The sequence below is a fragment of the Gambusia affinis genome, linkage group LG15, assembly GCF_019740435.1.
Source record: "Gambusia affinis linkage group LG15, SWU_Gaff_1.0, whole genome shotgun sequence".
Lineage (NCBI taxonomy): Eukaryota > Metazoa > Chordata > Actinopteri > Cyprinodontiformes > Poeciliidae > Gambusia > Gambusia affinis.
The window spans coordinates 10,944,295-10,961,570 of record NC_057882.1 but is presented as its reverse complement, the minus strand read 5'-3'; the positions used below and the strand labels follow the sequence as shown (position 1 = coordinate 10,961,570).

At 37.1% G+C, this 17,276-nt stretch overlaps 1 protein-coding gene across 2 annotated transcripts in view; it reads right to left on the bottom strand.

The window, feature by feature from the left end:
- LOC122845082 (serine/threonine-protein kinase PAK 3) overlaps window positions 1–13,867 on the bottom strand; it is a 38,887-nt gene extending 25,020 nt beyond the window's left edge. The window contains exons 1-2 of one of the 2 annotated variants that reach the window (XM_044141096.1): window positions 13,811–13,867; window positions 11,501–11,741 (exon numbers count right to left, since the gene is read on the bottom strand). The gene's annotated coding sequence lies outside the window, so the exon portion shown is untranslated. The remainder of the gene's footprint in view (window positions 1–11,500; window positions 11,742–13,810) is intronic. The other variant, XM_044141097.1, reaches the window with a different exon arrangement.
- Window positions 13,868–17,276: the final 3,409 nt, after the last annotated feature.

The window sequence follows — 17,276 nt, the reverse complement described above, 5'->3', positions numbered from 1 at the left end:
GAAATTTCAATGTCTTCTGATTTTTTGTGAAAAATGATCAATTGTTTTCAACTTTTTTTTTTTTTTCCACAAATACAACTTTGGCATGCATTTGCATTCAGCCCTCCCGCCAGGTGGAAACACTTTTACTGCAGCAATAGCAATTGCAAGTCTGTTGGGGTATGAGGCATCTATTTTATTTTTAACTATTTGTCTTTCTCAAACTCAGTAAAACTGGAAGGAGAGCATTTAGAAAAGACATTATTCACCAAAGATTGATTTGGGTTTACATCTGGAATTTAACTAGACCATTCTAACTTATAACCTATAATACTTTCTTGAGCCTCCTGAATGAATATTCCTCATAGAAATAGAACATTTGTCATTCTATTCTATTGTATTCTATTCTATTCTATTCTACTCTATTCTATGATATTTTGGTGTGTTCCATGGTCTTCATGATGCTATTTGCTTTTTGTATTTTTATTGGTGAACAAACAAAACAAAAACCCTCATTATGTTATTTCCACTTCACCCCTCTGTCCTGCTATCAGTATATCACATAAAAACCAATAAAACTCAATAGTTACACTTATTCAACTATTTAAGAGGTACAAATCCTTTTCTCAAGGCACTATCAACTATAAGAAACCAAAGGTAGCCTTGAACTACTGCAGTCAAATACAAGTACAACAGCTGATAAATAACAGTTTCAGTGTTTTTAGTTCAGACAGTAGCGCTCCGGGCCGCTCTACCTTATTTGGGTGAGAATGTGACGGAGGAGAGTGAAGATAAATGAATACCCGTATTTTTCTGGGCTCAGACTCAATAAACTCTGGTCCCACTCAAAACTGGGCCTCTGTTTGCGTTCTTTTTTTTTTTTTCCTTTTCTTATAGCAAGCCAGTTTCTAACGTAACAACATTTGTATACCTGAATTCAACCTCTCATAGGTTATCTAGCAATGCTGTAAGTGGTACATATCCTCCATTTATTCTGCAGGTGTAGAAAAAACCTGGAGGCATATGTTGGTTGATCAAAGTGATATTACAAAGCCAGTACACAAACGGTCTGAAAGGCTGCTGCATGGTGGTTGGACTGGTTGAGCAACACCCTGTATGCAGGCATTACGCCCTTTTTGCAACCGGCTAAAGTTTGTGTCCTGGCTTCCGGCCGTCCGCTGGATGTCGTCCCTTTTTTCCCCGGAATCAATGTTTTCTGACACAACTACAACTTCAGCCTGTTGCTCACACTAGAATGAAACAGCTGCCAGCGTTTAAGAACAAAAGATGTAATTGTAATATGAGGCCTGTGAGAACCAGAAGGCTTTGTTTACCCTCATTTCAGTTTGCGCTATAGGCTCATATTTAATAAATATGGGGGGAAACATTGACTATGGAAGGATATTGTGATATTAAAACACTCTAGAAAAACATTTAGCTCACAAAAAAGCAAAGTTTGAAAATCAACTTATTGATGCGAAAATCTAACGATACAAAATGATCAATTACTTCGCTGTTGACGTCTCGGCTTCCTTATATGGTAATATTTAATAATAAGCACGCCATTGTATTCTAACCAACAAAGCAAGCTAAATTTGAAAGCGCTGTTTTCTTCCCCAGCCAGTATTTTTAGGAGATGTGTGCACCTCAGGGGATAACCAAAGACATCTTTTAATCATGGTGGCATAAAAGCCTTAAATCCAATAGTAACATGCCAACTAGAGCATGATTACACAATATCAAAGGCAGAGCTAAATGAAAGCAATAGCTGCTCTTGCACTCTAAATGTCCGTTCACAGAGAGGCTCTGGATCCTTCAGAAGTTCAATAGATCGCAGCTTAAATTCTAAGATTATTTCACTGATGTAGAAGTTGAAAGCGAATTTTTTTTTCCTAAATATTTTATTATTCTATTCTCACAGAGCACCTGTGCACAAAAATCTCCAATACAGTTTTAGTTACCATCTAAATTTTTTGATAAGTTATGCTAACTTTAATGCCAGATTTGTCATCAGTGTGTGATTTATATAAATCTGACTTATTTGAGCCCAATTTTTCCTAAGAATGAGGTTCTAAAAATCACATAATTAAAACGGGTTTACTAGAATTAATCAGGATTATCCAGAGTTTTTATTTTATTTACCCCTAATTATATAAACGCGTTGCGCTTTTGATTGAATGTTAAGCTTCCACACATTGATTTGTCCATTTGTCCATTACTAATTAATTAGCATCAGTCTAATGAGCCTAGCATAGCATATTAATACTAACCTGCATTAATGTTATACCAGTAGCTAATTTGTTACTCATATCAAACACATTCAATAACGCTGACTCACAAATTCCCCCCTGGTTGACACAGATTTCATTAAATAAACCACCGTTCACAGGCGGCGGTGTAAAGTTCCCCATATTCAAAACAAGGCAGAAAAAAAAACAGGTTGGTCCGCACTCAGGGCCTTCTTAATCCCCACAGCCTCTCATTTTACCAGGCATCATCCGTTCCTAAACTTTCCTGCTGGGAAGCGTGAGAGCTCGCTCTGTCATTTAATATTTAGTTCAGCTGAACTTGCTCCTATGCTGCTCTCTAATGCGCATTTATGCTCTCAAACACGCAGACACACACGCTTTCTCATTTCACATATATGCATGTTTGAGGGAACTCTGTAAATGGACGCCACAAATAGCATTCACAGTGGCTAAAATTGCTAAAAATGTATGAGCTACACCTATTAGGTATTGATAGAGCTGGGAAAAACTTCGACTTCTGACACTTTGAGCTATCAGGGAAAGAAACTGAAGCTGGTTATTGTCTGGGGTTCAAAATGTTACTATTTCACTAACAAAAGTATTAATGTACAAGAAAATATAAGTTTGATCTTTTTCGTATTATTTCCCTGCATTTATAAAGGCTCCAAACTGTTTATTAATAGTTTACTAAATTGATTCTCTGGATCTACTAACAATGATTTCACTGGAATTTCCATGTCCTGGATATTTATTAAAATTTGTGTGATTTAAGATAAAATAAATGGAAAGAAACTTTAAAGCAACCTGTAATTTCTATAACACAGCCCTCCCCAGATTTATTCTTTGCTCCCAGGTAAAATAAATTAAGTTTTTTTCACTGTAACATGATGTCTGATGACTGTGAAATTTGGAAAAAGATCACACTTATCTGAAGATTTTTTTTACTACTATTTGGCACCTCTGCTGGTAATACTTGAACCATTTCTGTCATGATTTGTTCAAATCTTTTGGATAATCATTCTGCTGAAGGCTAATGGTCAGCCATTTTGAATTTTTTGACAGTAAACTTAAGAAAAATCTTAGGTTTAGCAAACTTGAATCACTGATGTTTATGATGGTTGGACAGAAAACGTTTTTCATTTGTTGTGCCTTCCACATTAGACAGCTTCTTTTGTTTCTATGGAGTAACAAACTAATAAATCTCTCTTCTCTGCAAATGGCAAAATAAACACAAACAAACGGGATCTTATGTCAGATCATAAAGATCATAAAGAAACAAGAGGTCAGGTGCCACTAATTAAATATTACTAGATACTCTCATCACTTTAAAGCAGCAGTAAATAACTTTCATAAAAGTATGTAATGACAGTGTAATATTAGACAGATAATCTGTGAAAACAATCCTCCCTGTGATCCTATAGCCACTTACAGAAATACACCACTAAGTCAGAAACAACTAATCACAGTCAAGAGGAGTTTCTTAGCACTGTCAATCATGCTCGTGTAGGTGCGTGCTCTTTGCTGCGCTAAAGCTCCTTCCCCACAGTGCAGACGAGTGAATAGCTTATCTGTAGCATTAGGTTATTTTTCCGTCTTTAGTACAGCTGTAGCGAACCGGCAATCTTTAGCTTGACGTGTCAAGGAAGGGGTCAACACATAATCCTTCAAATCTGAACAAATGTTGCATCAAATCAGTCATTTCTGATTGCAATATCCTATGGGGAATAATAACGGTGCCAATAAATCTGGAATTCAAAATTGTTTCCTAACTGTCATTGCTTTCGCCAGTGAATACATGCACTCAAATTAAAACCCGGCAAGAGAAGAAATCGGTGTGAGAATATGCTTCTGCAATAAAAGCTAAATATATTTTAAGAGTTTTTACACATCTGACCAAAGCTTTACTGACTCTTTAAAAGAGTAAGTAAGTCCCTTACTCATCACAAAGTATTCATTCTAGTTTTATAAAAGATATTTTTTTTATAAAACTAGTTCTTTGACTTCAGGGAATTGTTTTAGACCAGCGATGTCCTCAATGGAAAACTCAGAAAGCTGTCCATCAGTCTGACTAAAATGTAAACCAGTGTTGTTTAATTCGCAGCAACACTGTCACCATCCGCAAGCTCACTCCTCAGAGCAAAAATAGAGACTGAATAAACAAAAGACAAAAGCAAAGTCATTTCAATTTTCATCATTGCTAGAATCTAATTAAGGTTCTGCCTCCGTTAGTTGCATTTTAATGTGCTTAGTCAATAAAGAATCAAAGTTTGAATGAACTCATTGACAAATGAATCAGAGCCTTCTGTCTCTCTGTGGACTGATCTGAACAACAGCCGGGTCCATCTGCGGTCCCGGTGCGGCACACACCGCTGAATTAGAACGGCTTTGTTGTGGCCTCTTTATTGAGATAAAATGGATTTATATTGCTATGACTAGTGCATTTTTGTATTTGTGAAAGGCATTTTAAGTATTTGTTATTTTATTTCATTCTTTAGCCTTGACTAAACAAGATATTAACTTGGCTCCGTTATAAGACTGCCACTAATGGTGTTAATTTTCTACATTCTTTTTTGACATAATCTTTTACACATTGGCTCCTTAAAAGTAAAAAACAAATGTTGATTAATTTTCTTCATTTTAAAACATAAAAACAGATTATTTATAATTTAATCATCTGAATAAACATCCGACAGTAGACATTTATTTTAAAAAAGGCTTATCTAACCTTTTGCGGCTGTAAACAAATTCAATTAGCTGAACAAAGCACAAAATAGGCTGCTTTGGTTATAAAGATTACAGCAAAAAGAACAAAGTCTCCGTGTCAAATCATATCCACACTTCAGTCAGGAAATTCTAAATAAATATATTAATCAACTTTTAAAAACTGCAGTAGTAACAAACTGCTGATTATTGTAGCAGCAGTGCTAATAAAAGCAAAAAAAAAAACCTCTAATGGTATGAGGGATTTATTCCAAAGTCAGAAAATGCACTCAAGTTTAAACATTTTAACTTTTAATATTGCTCTGCTGTAGTACAAAAACTTAATTTTAATGACTTACACACATTACAAAATACTCAGCAGGTCAAAAATAACAACAACAACAACAACAACAAGTATTTCCTGAACTTTAACATAAAAATGAAGTTTTTTCCTGTTTTGCACCAGAAATATTTTTGCTATATTAGTCTGCATCATCTACAAATGCAGTATCTGCTTTAACAGAGTGGTGTTGGTGGGCCTGTTAGAGAGCCAGCTGGAGACGGTTAGGGGAGTGGATTCCCTCCTGCCACGCCAGCTGGTCCACCTGCTTATAGTCGAGTTGAAAGGTTTAAAACAGGCATTGTAATGGATCAGAGGACGGGCGTGAAAAGCCTGCGGATCTTGTAGAGTCATTTTTGTGTCAACAAGTGAATAAACAAAGACGTGGACATTTGCTACAAACTGCATGTGCACCTGAATGTAGAGAGAAGGCAAAACTGAAATGGTGAAATAGTGTCGATGATATTCAGCTCAACTGTGTGGCTGATGGATTCTTTCTACCTAAACTAATTAAATTACATGGACATAAGTATGACTGATCTATTTGTTTGTCTAAAACCTGGGATTTTAAACACCTTTGATGTATAAGCCTCTTATGGTTTTTGTCAAATCTTAAATAGCATCAGGGATTTCAGACTCCAAATGTATTTATGACAGAAAAAGAAGACTAGAAAAAGTATAAGCAAAACAAAAAAAACAAAAAACAGATTTATTCAAAAGGTTCATCTTTCAGTCATCATTTTTAAAACTTACTTTTAACATATTTTGTCTTTTATTACTGTTTCTCCACACCACTTTCTGCAGTCCTCTGAGCCTCAGTTAACATACCATCTGTTCCTTTAAAAGTCAAAAATGTCTCCTGATGGTTGGATCAAGTTTTACTTCCTACTGAAATCCTCCCATAGGGTTCCTACACATTTTTCAGGTAAAAATGAAAGGAAGGAAGGAATGAGGGAAAAGAAATGCACCAGGACGAAAGGGACAAAGAGTGAGAAAACACACAAGGGAGGAAATGAACAAAAGAAATGAAAGAAAGGCGGACGAGGGCTGACGCATGAAAAGAAAGATAGAAAGAAAGAGGAAGAAAGTAAGGAAGGCAACAGAAGATGTAAGGGAAGAAAGGAAGGAGATGAAGGCTGGAAGGAAGCTTATGAAGAAGTGAAGGAAGAAAAGAAGAACATAAGAAATGTAGACAATGAAGAAGAAAATAATAAAATTCTTTTTCCACACTGAAATCAAACTCCAGAACTCTCCAGCCTACATAGGAACCCTGCCCCCAACACATTTCTTGTCCTATTCCTGCGTTGAACGTCTAGGTGAGGCGACACGGATATCTATGGAGAAGGATAAAGTCACATAAAGTCACACATGCAAGTAAACCTGCTGTAAGAAGCAACAGACATCAAGCAGGGAGATTACAGAGGAAGCTGTGTCAATGTGTCAGTGTGTGACACACTGTCTCTCTTCATCCATCTCCCTCGCTAACTCCCCCTCCTCTATCTAAGACAAAATGGCCAGATGGCTTCCAATCCTACATGCTAATCCATGACACACAGACTGGAGCTCTGACACACCTACTGCAAGAACCGCTGTGACCGTAAAATCACACCCAGGAGCAACCCGCACACAGGGCCACAACAAGAGCCCGCAACTATAACCCGGCTCAATGGCGGCAGTGCAGCCCTCAACAGATGGAGGTCTCCTTGCATGCATTTTCTGTGTCCCGATATCATGTTTCAGGCCGGCCCAGTTAGCAGGCTGCAGGCCAAGATGAGGCACTGTGTCTGCTGCTTTTGTTAGCTGGGCTGAGGTAAGAGAAGCTGCTTGTGTTGGGTTACGGTGACAAGTGGAAAACATAGGACAGCCCAGAACAGCACGCTAATACTCCTGGAGACAATGAGGCTAGCACGGAAAAAGAAACAGACATTGTTTCAGCGCACAAATAAAGTCCTGCTTCTGCCATGTGCTGTCAGGGATACCTTTAGGAATAAAGAGAGCACAGTTGGAAGCTACTTCTACTATGCACTCACTAATCAGAAATAGGCCTGATCCGGGCGGCACGTACAGTAGCGGTAAAACGAGTGCCCCATGTACGAGGCTGCTAGTCCCCGCAGCAGCTGGAGTTTAAGTCCTGACCCTTGAACCTTTGACGCAAGTCTTTCCCCCATCTCTCTACTCATTCCTTGTGCAATTTACAGCAAATAAAAGCAGATAGTGTTACAAAAACTTTAAAAAACAAAGACGAAACACCAACGTCTGGCAAACTTATAGCAAATCTTTTAAAGAATACCATTCCTTGAGTTCAAGGTGACCTTGCTGACAATAGAGATTTTTTTTTTTGCCTGCTCTACAGACAAAAAATAAGTGGCTGCACACTGCTGGTCAGCTGGTTGAAAGAAGGCCAGCACTCTTATCCCCACTCAGAAAAGCAAATCTAGCTCTTTGGAAAAAACTTTAGTTTGCAAAAATCACAAATAGACATTATCTGCAGGAAACTAAATAATTTTTCTACCTTTATTAAACTCTTTACTAGATGCATTTAACAAAAATAGCAAAAACGTCTATAAACATCACTTAGGTTTTAATTTATGTTTTTGCATTGTATTCATACCTACAAAGATACATGTAAGCATAATAAAACACCTGATACAATGGAACAACTTTTTGTAATTTTATAGAGAATTTGTTAAAATTATTGAAAGAAATGCTTCATTGTAATAAAAAGTGTCTTATTGCTAATAAGACGATAAGTAGCAAATAACTATTTTACTTAAAAACAACTAGATTGTGTGACACATCATGTTGTACATGTTAAGGTCAATAAGTTATTTGTTAGTTAGCTTAACTCTTTTAAAAACTTCAGGCCAGATGACATGAGCTGAAATAATAGATTAAAACAAAACATTTAAAAATGTTCCAGCCAAGCAGTAAGGAAAACAATAAATTTATGATAACCTATCGAAATAGTTTTATGTGCTTAAACTTGTTTGAACCATAAAAGTGGTTTTGAACATTAGCGTGAAAAGCTAAACCACAATAAACTGCTCTATATCCACCACAAGCACCATGCTGGGGGTCGCTACTGTACCTGTATTTTAGTTCCAGCATATAAAAGCACACTACTATTGTGAGATGAGTCTCTTTCATTTTGTTTCAGAGCACATAAGAGAGGTGCATTTGACATGCAGAATGATTCAGAACAACCTTTTACCTATATGACAACAGAAAAAAAGTCTATTTGCTTGTGACGGACTCCTACAGAGAAAGGTGTGATGAGAATATGATGAAAGTGACGTGTGGAGTATCGCGGGACAAGTGTGAAGCTTAGCAGGAGAGGAACCGAGACTGATTATCCAGCAACAGTCTCACAGATCGCTGAATAGCAGGACGCATAAGAACAGGATAATTCTGCACTAATGGTATACCATAACTTTGACTGATTGTCGACTTGTCTTCTGATTAAGACCCTTCAGTAGATTGACAAAACTGAAGTGGTTGCTTCTCTGTCAGTCTAAGAGCAGGATAAAGAGCTGCACTTGAACAAAGTATTTAGGTACAAGACATAAAAAGCCTTGTTATTTCTTATTGTGTGATAACACATAAGCCTTTGTTGTTGGAGGTCAGTTGTTATGACTACTTCATTATTTATATTTGGTAAATTAAAGATTAATGAGATAATTATTTTTAACTGTACACATATTGCCTTTATATTTGTTAAAAATGCCTTAAACGTTATAACTTGGGTCAACTGTTTTTGGTTCCTTTCCACAAACTAGTTGTGGTTGATGGTGCATTTTTAGCACCACGATGGGGATTTTCTCAAGATGTCATCTGTGTGGTGCACACAAACTGTTAGACACAAGCCAGGACCTGATCAACTGGGTTGCCTGGGAGAGGGAGTATGATGGGGTGAGACCCAAACCACCCAATGATCCTATGATGCAGAACTGAAGATGTCTGGGTTGGATAATGAGTGGATGCCAAGAACAATGCACAGCAAAACATCCATGCTAGGCTATGGGCTACCAATCCTCTTGTTCCTAAAAATAATGGACGAACACTTCAATTTTAGTTTCAGACCAAAATACTCTAATAAATAAGGCTTCTATCCCATAGTATATTTACAAACTCTAATCTGGTCATTTTTGAGGCACTGGCTTCTTCCTAGCTGAGTGCTTTTCCAGTCCTGGTGCTTGACTAATTTCACTGTGCACAATGACATCCTTGCACTATTTTCAGTTCACAAGAGCTTTTGCTTTGGGGCTAATTACGCCTGTCACAATAATCAATAAATCAACTAATCGCATGATAAATTAAAACAAGCTCGAACATTTTCATTTGCATAATTTATAGTTTTTCTCCTTTTCTACCAAAAACTGGATGATAAAAAGTCTTCGGTCTGGTGCTTTGGTTTCCACTAGCCCTTATTTTGAAGGACAGTTTTGCTAACAGAAACTTCATGATTCATTTTATTTTTTGTTTCTGTTTTGCTTATTTATAGTGGATATTTAAAATGTCTTCCAGTTCCAGTGTTAAATGTTAATCAGAATTTAAACTTTATTTATCTGTAAGAATGTGTTCTTGCACTATTATTACTTGAAAATGCTCTCAACACAACAATATTATCGTTTTTCGCAATGACTTCGGGGACAATTTATCGTCCTGGAGGATTTGTTATTGTGACAGGCCTGGGGCTAAAACACACATTTCAAACCAAAACACATTTATTTCTAAGAAACCGAACAGTCTGATGGTTCAAAACTCTCTTCCTCATAACTTCCTTTATTTTCTCTGATTTTTCCATGATGTCAGACAAGGACGCAGCGTTTGAGGTGTTGCCTTCAAATACACCCACAGATTTGCATCCATTTAACTCAAACATTTACAAAGCTACGAAATCCTCACACGGCCACTCACAAATTGCTTAAAGTTTCTCAATAATCTGGGATTTTTGAGAACATTAACAATTTTGGTAATCCCTACTGACGGAAAAATGAGTAAAGTTCAGTCTGATTTTAGTGAGAAAAATATGGCTAAATGTATTTTTGTACAGAATATGCAAATAGGTTGCTTCTACTTTATATAATCAGGAGTACTAGCAGGAGAAATGATGCTTAGAGGGCAAGGGCTCTGAGAGAATTGGAACGGAGATCAATGTTCAAAGAGAGCAGCACCTTCACTAACCCATCCCCCAATTCCCCTCTATGATCATCTGGCGCTGACATGACTCCCTAATATTTCTCCTCGCCAGACAACAGGTCTCCCATCAGGCCCTGCTCCTGCTCAGGATGACTGCGCTTCCTTGGGAGAGGAATCTCCCACTCCCTGTACGCCGGCGGCCAGGACACAACCACTGCAACACACACACACACACACAGAGAGAGAGAGGCTGCAGGGGAGACAGATTCAGCTTGCTCTGCAGTCATCTCCTCCATCCTCCTCTGCTGATGACGGCCGGGGAGGAATCCGAGCTAGAGCAGCTCGGTTATTCACAGAACCCACCCCCACTCCGATCCCCAGTAAAGTCAGGTGACCAGATGTTGTATATCTATCCCTGTCACTACAGCCGCCATGAAGCTGCCACACACAACCATGTTTGAAGCCTGGACACGGAGACGCGTCTCCGATCCGAGTGTGTGCGCGTCCCTTCCCAGAGACCATAAGCGAGGTGGTGCAGAGGAGAAAAATAAATTAATAATAAAAAAAAAAAAAAAAAAAAAAAAAGAGCATCCATCAGCACATAAACCATCCATCACCAGCCCGTTCACATCAGCATGTACAGCTCTGATCCATCCAGCAGCTCCCAAAAATAGCGTTGCTTCTTTCTTGCTTCTGTGTAGCTACTGCAGCTGCTGCATTTCACACACACACACACACACACACACACACACTTTCACTGACACAAGGATTGCTCAAATGCCACCGTTGGATGCTATATTTGTGAGGTGTAAAGGAGTGTACACAGAGGTGATGCGATGCAGGGTAGAGAGTGAGATGATATAAAACGCATCCAGCTCATCCAGTGGGGCCATCTATTCCCACCTCAGCCCAAGAGATGAGAAGGACTGCTGAGGAAACAGCTGCCTGATTAGCAGGCCAGAATGCAGAGTGCAGGAAGAAAAAGGAAGGCTACAAAGCAACCCCTACATACACAGCCTCTCCCCTCCTCCTCCAGCTCTCCTCTGCTCCCCTCTTCCACATCCCTTATTGTATTACGCACAGAGGGAATTACCTGAAATATGTCTTCACATTCTCCTGCTCAGCGTCTCGCCTTTGGAGCTGGAGTCCCGCTGGATTCATCGTCAGCCGTACAGTCCTTAGTGACGGTTTAAAGGCAGGACTGCCATTCTCTTGTCAGACCAGTTCCTGACCCTAAAAGCAAAGCTTGTTCGGCAGGCTGGATGCTTCACTGGCTGTTCACTGTTCCCTAGCCCATGATGTCATCCACCCAGCTCGGCTGATTGGCTGAAGGGCTGAATATTAATAGGGGCAGCAGGTCCAGGGGAGGAGACAGCCGACGGGCAGACGCGGTTGGTTTTCAGTTTAACAGACCAAACATGTAAAATGAGAAACAGGAGAGTTGGGTTTAGATTTCGAGTTTTGAATGTAACCAAAACATTTAATTATTACACATTTATCACCTTAAGATGTTTGCGATTCATACACACACACACACACACACACGCACACCCACACACGCACACACACACACACACACACACACACGCTGCTGTCAGGGAACCTTTCATTACAATCAGTTTAAGGTCATTTTCACAAGATATAGAAATATGAATGAGAGTTAGCACTAATGTGTATGTAAATTGAGGCTAACGCATATGAGTGTGTGTGGGTATGGATGTATGGAAGCACATATGTAAACCCAGATAAAATGGAAAATTAATTAACCCATGTTATTTTTTATTTGATTTAATAATGAGCGACCATTTGAAAATATGATATGAGTTTATAGGGTTGGAGTTCATAAGTTTCTTACTTCTTCCTACAACTTTTCAAGCATGTTAAGATTATTGTGGCACAAAAATATGTCTTTTGCATTCCTTGTTCATGTGTGATTTTATACTTCTATCGTGTTCAAATTAATTAATTAATTAATTAATTAATTAATAATAATAATAATAATAATAATAATAATAATAATAATAATAATAATAATAATAATAATAATAATAATAATAATAATAATAATAAAGTATTATATTTCTGAGTATAAGAGTGTGGAAAAAAGAAATTACTATGATTATTACATAAAGACTCACTGATCACATCATATACTATAATTCTCAGGTATTTTGATCAGTCTTTCTAAGAGCATAATTTCTACAAAATAAGTTATCCCTGGGTTTATGTTGTGCAAAATGTAATGTTTTTTGTGTTTTTGCCCTGTAGTTGTGACTCTTGCAAATCAAAAATGAAGCCCTTCTTTGATCTTGTCAAAGAAGTAATGTCTGATCACAAAGACATTATTGATAGAGGTTACAAAAAGTTGAAATTAATTCAAAATGCTTATTCTGTATTGGCCTTGCTTCCAAACTTTTGGTTTGTTGAGTACTTCTGGCTAAGTTGTGCAACTGACGTACATCTATTGTAAGACAGTAATGCATTTAAAAATAACTTTAATATTTTTAAAATATATAGATTTTCTGCGTTTCAGAAAAACTAAAAGTTATTCCTAAGGTTTTAAGAGACATTTCGAAAGACATGACATAGCAACAACTGGATAAGTCAAAACTGTACGGAAGACTAATTCTTTGTGGATGGTACAAAACTTAAATATCAAATCCTAGCACTGTCGGGTCGCATCATAGGAGGGTGAGGATGAGGGGGTGTGACGAAAACTCAAAATCAATTATTTTTTTAATACAGGGGTTTTAAATACAGTCAGAGATGGCACAAAATAGGAAGGTGTTTGAAGGAAAACTGCATTTGGAAACCTGAGAAGTAGGGTAGGGTCTTTTTAAAATGTAGAGAGGATGATGTTTATAGTTGTTAATGCTAATCATGATGATTGGCCTAAATGCTAATATTTGACATTAAGGTTTAAGAAGTGTGGAGACCCACTTGGTTGTGTTTGCCTTAAATTAGTTGGACCCTTTTTGACAGCTGCTACACACGCAAATAAGGTAGAAAGTTACATCTTCTCCTAATATTGATAATTTGTTTAAACTTATTGACTCCTTACAGCAGGAGGGTTAAAAAGAAATATTTTTGAATGGTTCATCTGTAGCTTTACAAACGCTACAGATCTGAAATTGGCCAAAAATCGGTGAACATAAAATCTCTAATATAAAACCTTTTGGCTCGGACTTCAGGTTCATTACATTCAAAATATTTATTAAAGTTTTTTGCTCTAAAATTTTCACAAGTGATGTGGATTTTCCTTTAGAGTGTGAAAGGTGAAAAGCAGAAATTTTCAACAAGAGTTCATGGTGGTTGCGTTTGTAAGCAGGCGGACACGGCAACCACTATAGTTTCCACATTTGTCCTCATTTGCCTATGATGTCATCTTTTTCCTGTGTCTCACCTGTGATTGGCTGGCAGTACCAGCATCTGCTCAGGCTCATGGCTAAGGCTTCTAGCCCAAGGTGAAGGCCTATCTGAGGTTCCCTGAATCATGGCTGGTTGTCCTGACAACCCCTGTAATGTCGATTCGCAGCCGGAGAGAAATATGGCTGTTCTGTAACAGCGCTGAATCAAACGGAGAACACAATGAATACCTAAATACAGCATCCACATGGTGGATTTTATCTCTTGTGAAAAAACTCTTGTGACAAATGCTTTTTAGCTAAAAAAAAGGATATATATATATATATATATATATATATATATATATATATATATATATATACACACACACTATTTATATACACAATTTATATACACAATTTTCTCCAGATTTACAGGAATGAATATTTAAATATCCATTTCCAAACCCAAGAAGTATGGAGATGATGGGGAGGGGGCAGATTGTTATACAGACACCTGATAACTGTCCACTTAAACTGACTGAGGCAAAGCGTCACAACTTATTTTAATTGGCAAAAGAAGGAAAGAAAGGCAGGACTTAACAGAAAATATCTGCTATTTATCTTTGCCATTATTACTGCAAGCCTTAGCTAATAAATTAATTTCCACACAAGTGACATATATTGTAAATAATTGAAAGACTGAGCAAATCTGTTTTTTGTTTTTTTTTGTTGCTGGTCCACAAGTACACTAGAGAATAAAAACACCCTTCAAGCCTTCTAGCTTTATGAAACCCTCTCCCCAAAACAAATAATGTTCATAGCATTTCCTGCACAGTTATAAAGTTTTCTTGAAACATTTATGAGGGGCTGCCCTGAATCTAGACCTTCTTCTAACAAGGTAATAACCCACATGCATGTTGAAACACATTAGCCCCAAAGAGACAATCCCTTACCTCTTTTCAAGTGAAGTAAATAAATTAAAGTTGACAGTTTTGATGCAAAAAATATGACAATTTGTCTCCAGTGAGTCATGGAAATTTCTTTTAAATATGGAAAACTGACTAATATTCAATAGAGCTCTCTTTAAAGCTTGGCCATGTGAGCTCAGATCAGGCGCTGACAGAAGAAGCTGGATTTCCGAACAAGACGTCCATAGACTGCTGTCAGTGATCAGATTTATATAATGGATCCTAAAAATATCTTCGAGGCAGAACAAATTGCTGCAGTGACATTTTGTAAGAAGCTGAGTCTGGAACTTACCACTTTGGTGAGCAAAGTTAAGGAAAAATGGCTCTCAACGACATTTCTGCAAAATCTGCATCCATGGTGATGAATCCCGGTTAAAGGTATGTTTATTATTTTTATTCTAATTAGCTCCTAAAACAACTGCTTAGCAATAAATATTATAGTAATTTGCAGTTCAGATGCATTGCAACTTTTTTGGCCAATCGCGCATTGCATCCAGCTCAGATTTGATGGCCAATGATTTCACTTTATCTATATTCTGTTCCAAGTCTAGTCTACTCTAACGAACTGTGACCATGTTAGCAAAATTAAGAATATCTAACAGTAATGAGCACATTGTAGTTATTGTGGTTTGATCAGGGATCACAATCTGTCATATTTTATTACTCACTATCCTATTGTGGAGAAATAAATACTACTTTCTGTAAAATCACAAATTAGCTGTGATTTAGCACTTTTTTTTACTTTTTTGGAAAGCTAAGATCAGCTGTGAGTCTGCTGTGCTCATCATACAAACATCTTCTCAGTACAATACTCCTAAGTAAGGTTGTAAGTGACATAATTGAAATGCGTTGTGTTGATGGCGGGCTCAATGCAAAATGCTGGAAAGAGCAGGAGCTTCTTAAAGAGACAGAGGCCAATTTTAAGGCATCAAATTGCAAAGATACATTTTTTTAAAGCTATGTTTGATATATATATATATATATATATATATATATACAGCATTTTCATAACAACTGAATTGTTGCTTGATTGTGCTATAAAACAAATAGTATCACCCATTTTCACATGCATGAACCCAGATACCCAAATAGATTCTGTAATGGAAAGAGTTTTCTAGTATATTCCCATTTCTCTCATTTGATAGCACTAGGAATTAAAGACAATTTCGCTTGGAAGACTAACTACTAACCAATGTTGGAAAATTTGGGTCAGCCCTCAAATTTCCGCCATACTTAAAAGTTTTCGTTTTGTCATTTTATTTCATAGAAGGGTTGCAGTCCAATTCCATGTTTGCATTTGGTGGCGAATATCTGTTTACCAACCGGGAAGGTCCAGTCAAGACTTAAGTCAACACAAACACTGTTTAGTTAGCAAAATTAATGTTTGTCGTACATTGATGCTTCTGTGCTGCATTGTCCTGAACAGTCTGAGCAAGACGATCAGACCAAGAAAACTGTGGTTCTGTAAAAAGAATGTAGGAAACAGGAGATGATGGGTTCTTTGGCATAGAATCAAATAATCACAGCACTGGTCAATCACCAGTGTATAAAACATATCGAATTATGGTCCAGATGATCACATTATGGCAGAGCTCTCTGCGCCTTGGGAGTAGAGGTAAAAGAGAATAGTCAAGCCACACAGGAAATGATGATATATGAGAAGAGGTAAAGTATGTGGAGGTAAATCCCGGAAAACTTTGCTTTTGGCTTCTGGCTTTAATAAAATTTCTCATCATGTATGTAATCTTGTTAAAACAAGTTTGTGTTTTTAGCTAAAGGAAGGAAACTATACACATAGCATGGTATAATGCTTATTTTGATAAATGAAAGCATGAAAAAGTAGTTAGATAAGGATGTAGATGCAGGTGGAGATTTTTAAACAAAGTTATTCAAGAAATGATTTGTTGGTAATAATGTTTACTTGACTGTTTTTTGTGTTTTTGAGCAAAGTGGTAGTTTCAGATTGGTACTATTTTGTAAAACCACACAAGTTGTAGAAATATTATTAATCCTAATTTTGAATATAACAATTATGATTTCATTTGTGATAATTTTTTCCCCTCATCAATATTTTCTCCAGTATTTCATTTTAGCACCTGGGTCAATATTGCCAGGCAACCAAATTTGACGTAGTAAAATTGTATCACAATACACTTTTGAATGATTTTAAAGAAATATGTCAGGCTTTTCAAAATTAAGAAGAAGTTTCAAACAATTATAATCTCACTTGAAGCTGTTAAACCCCCTATTACCTGCAAGGTATAGCTGACAGCTAGTTAGAGAGGAAAACCACCATTTTAAAAACTCTAATCTACAAAAATCATCTTTTTTTAATACAGTATTACAACATTTTATATTAGAGCAGATACGTTTTACTTGTAGTTTAAGTGGAGATAAAAAAAAATGGTGCACCAAGAGTTATCTTCCAACATGAAACATGTACACGATCTAAAGAGTTTTCTTGTCACAGTTACTCAGAGTTGTTTGCTGGGTTACCGTCTGAATTCCCAATCTTAAATACCTTTGCTGTAAAATAGCCACCAAATGCAAATGT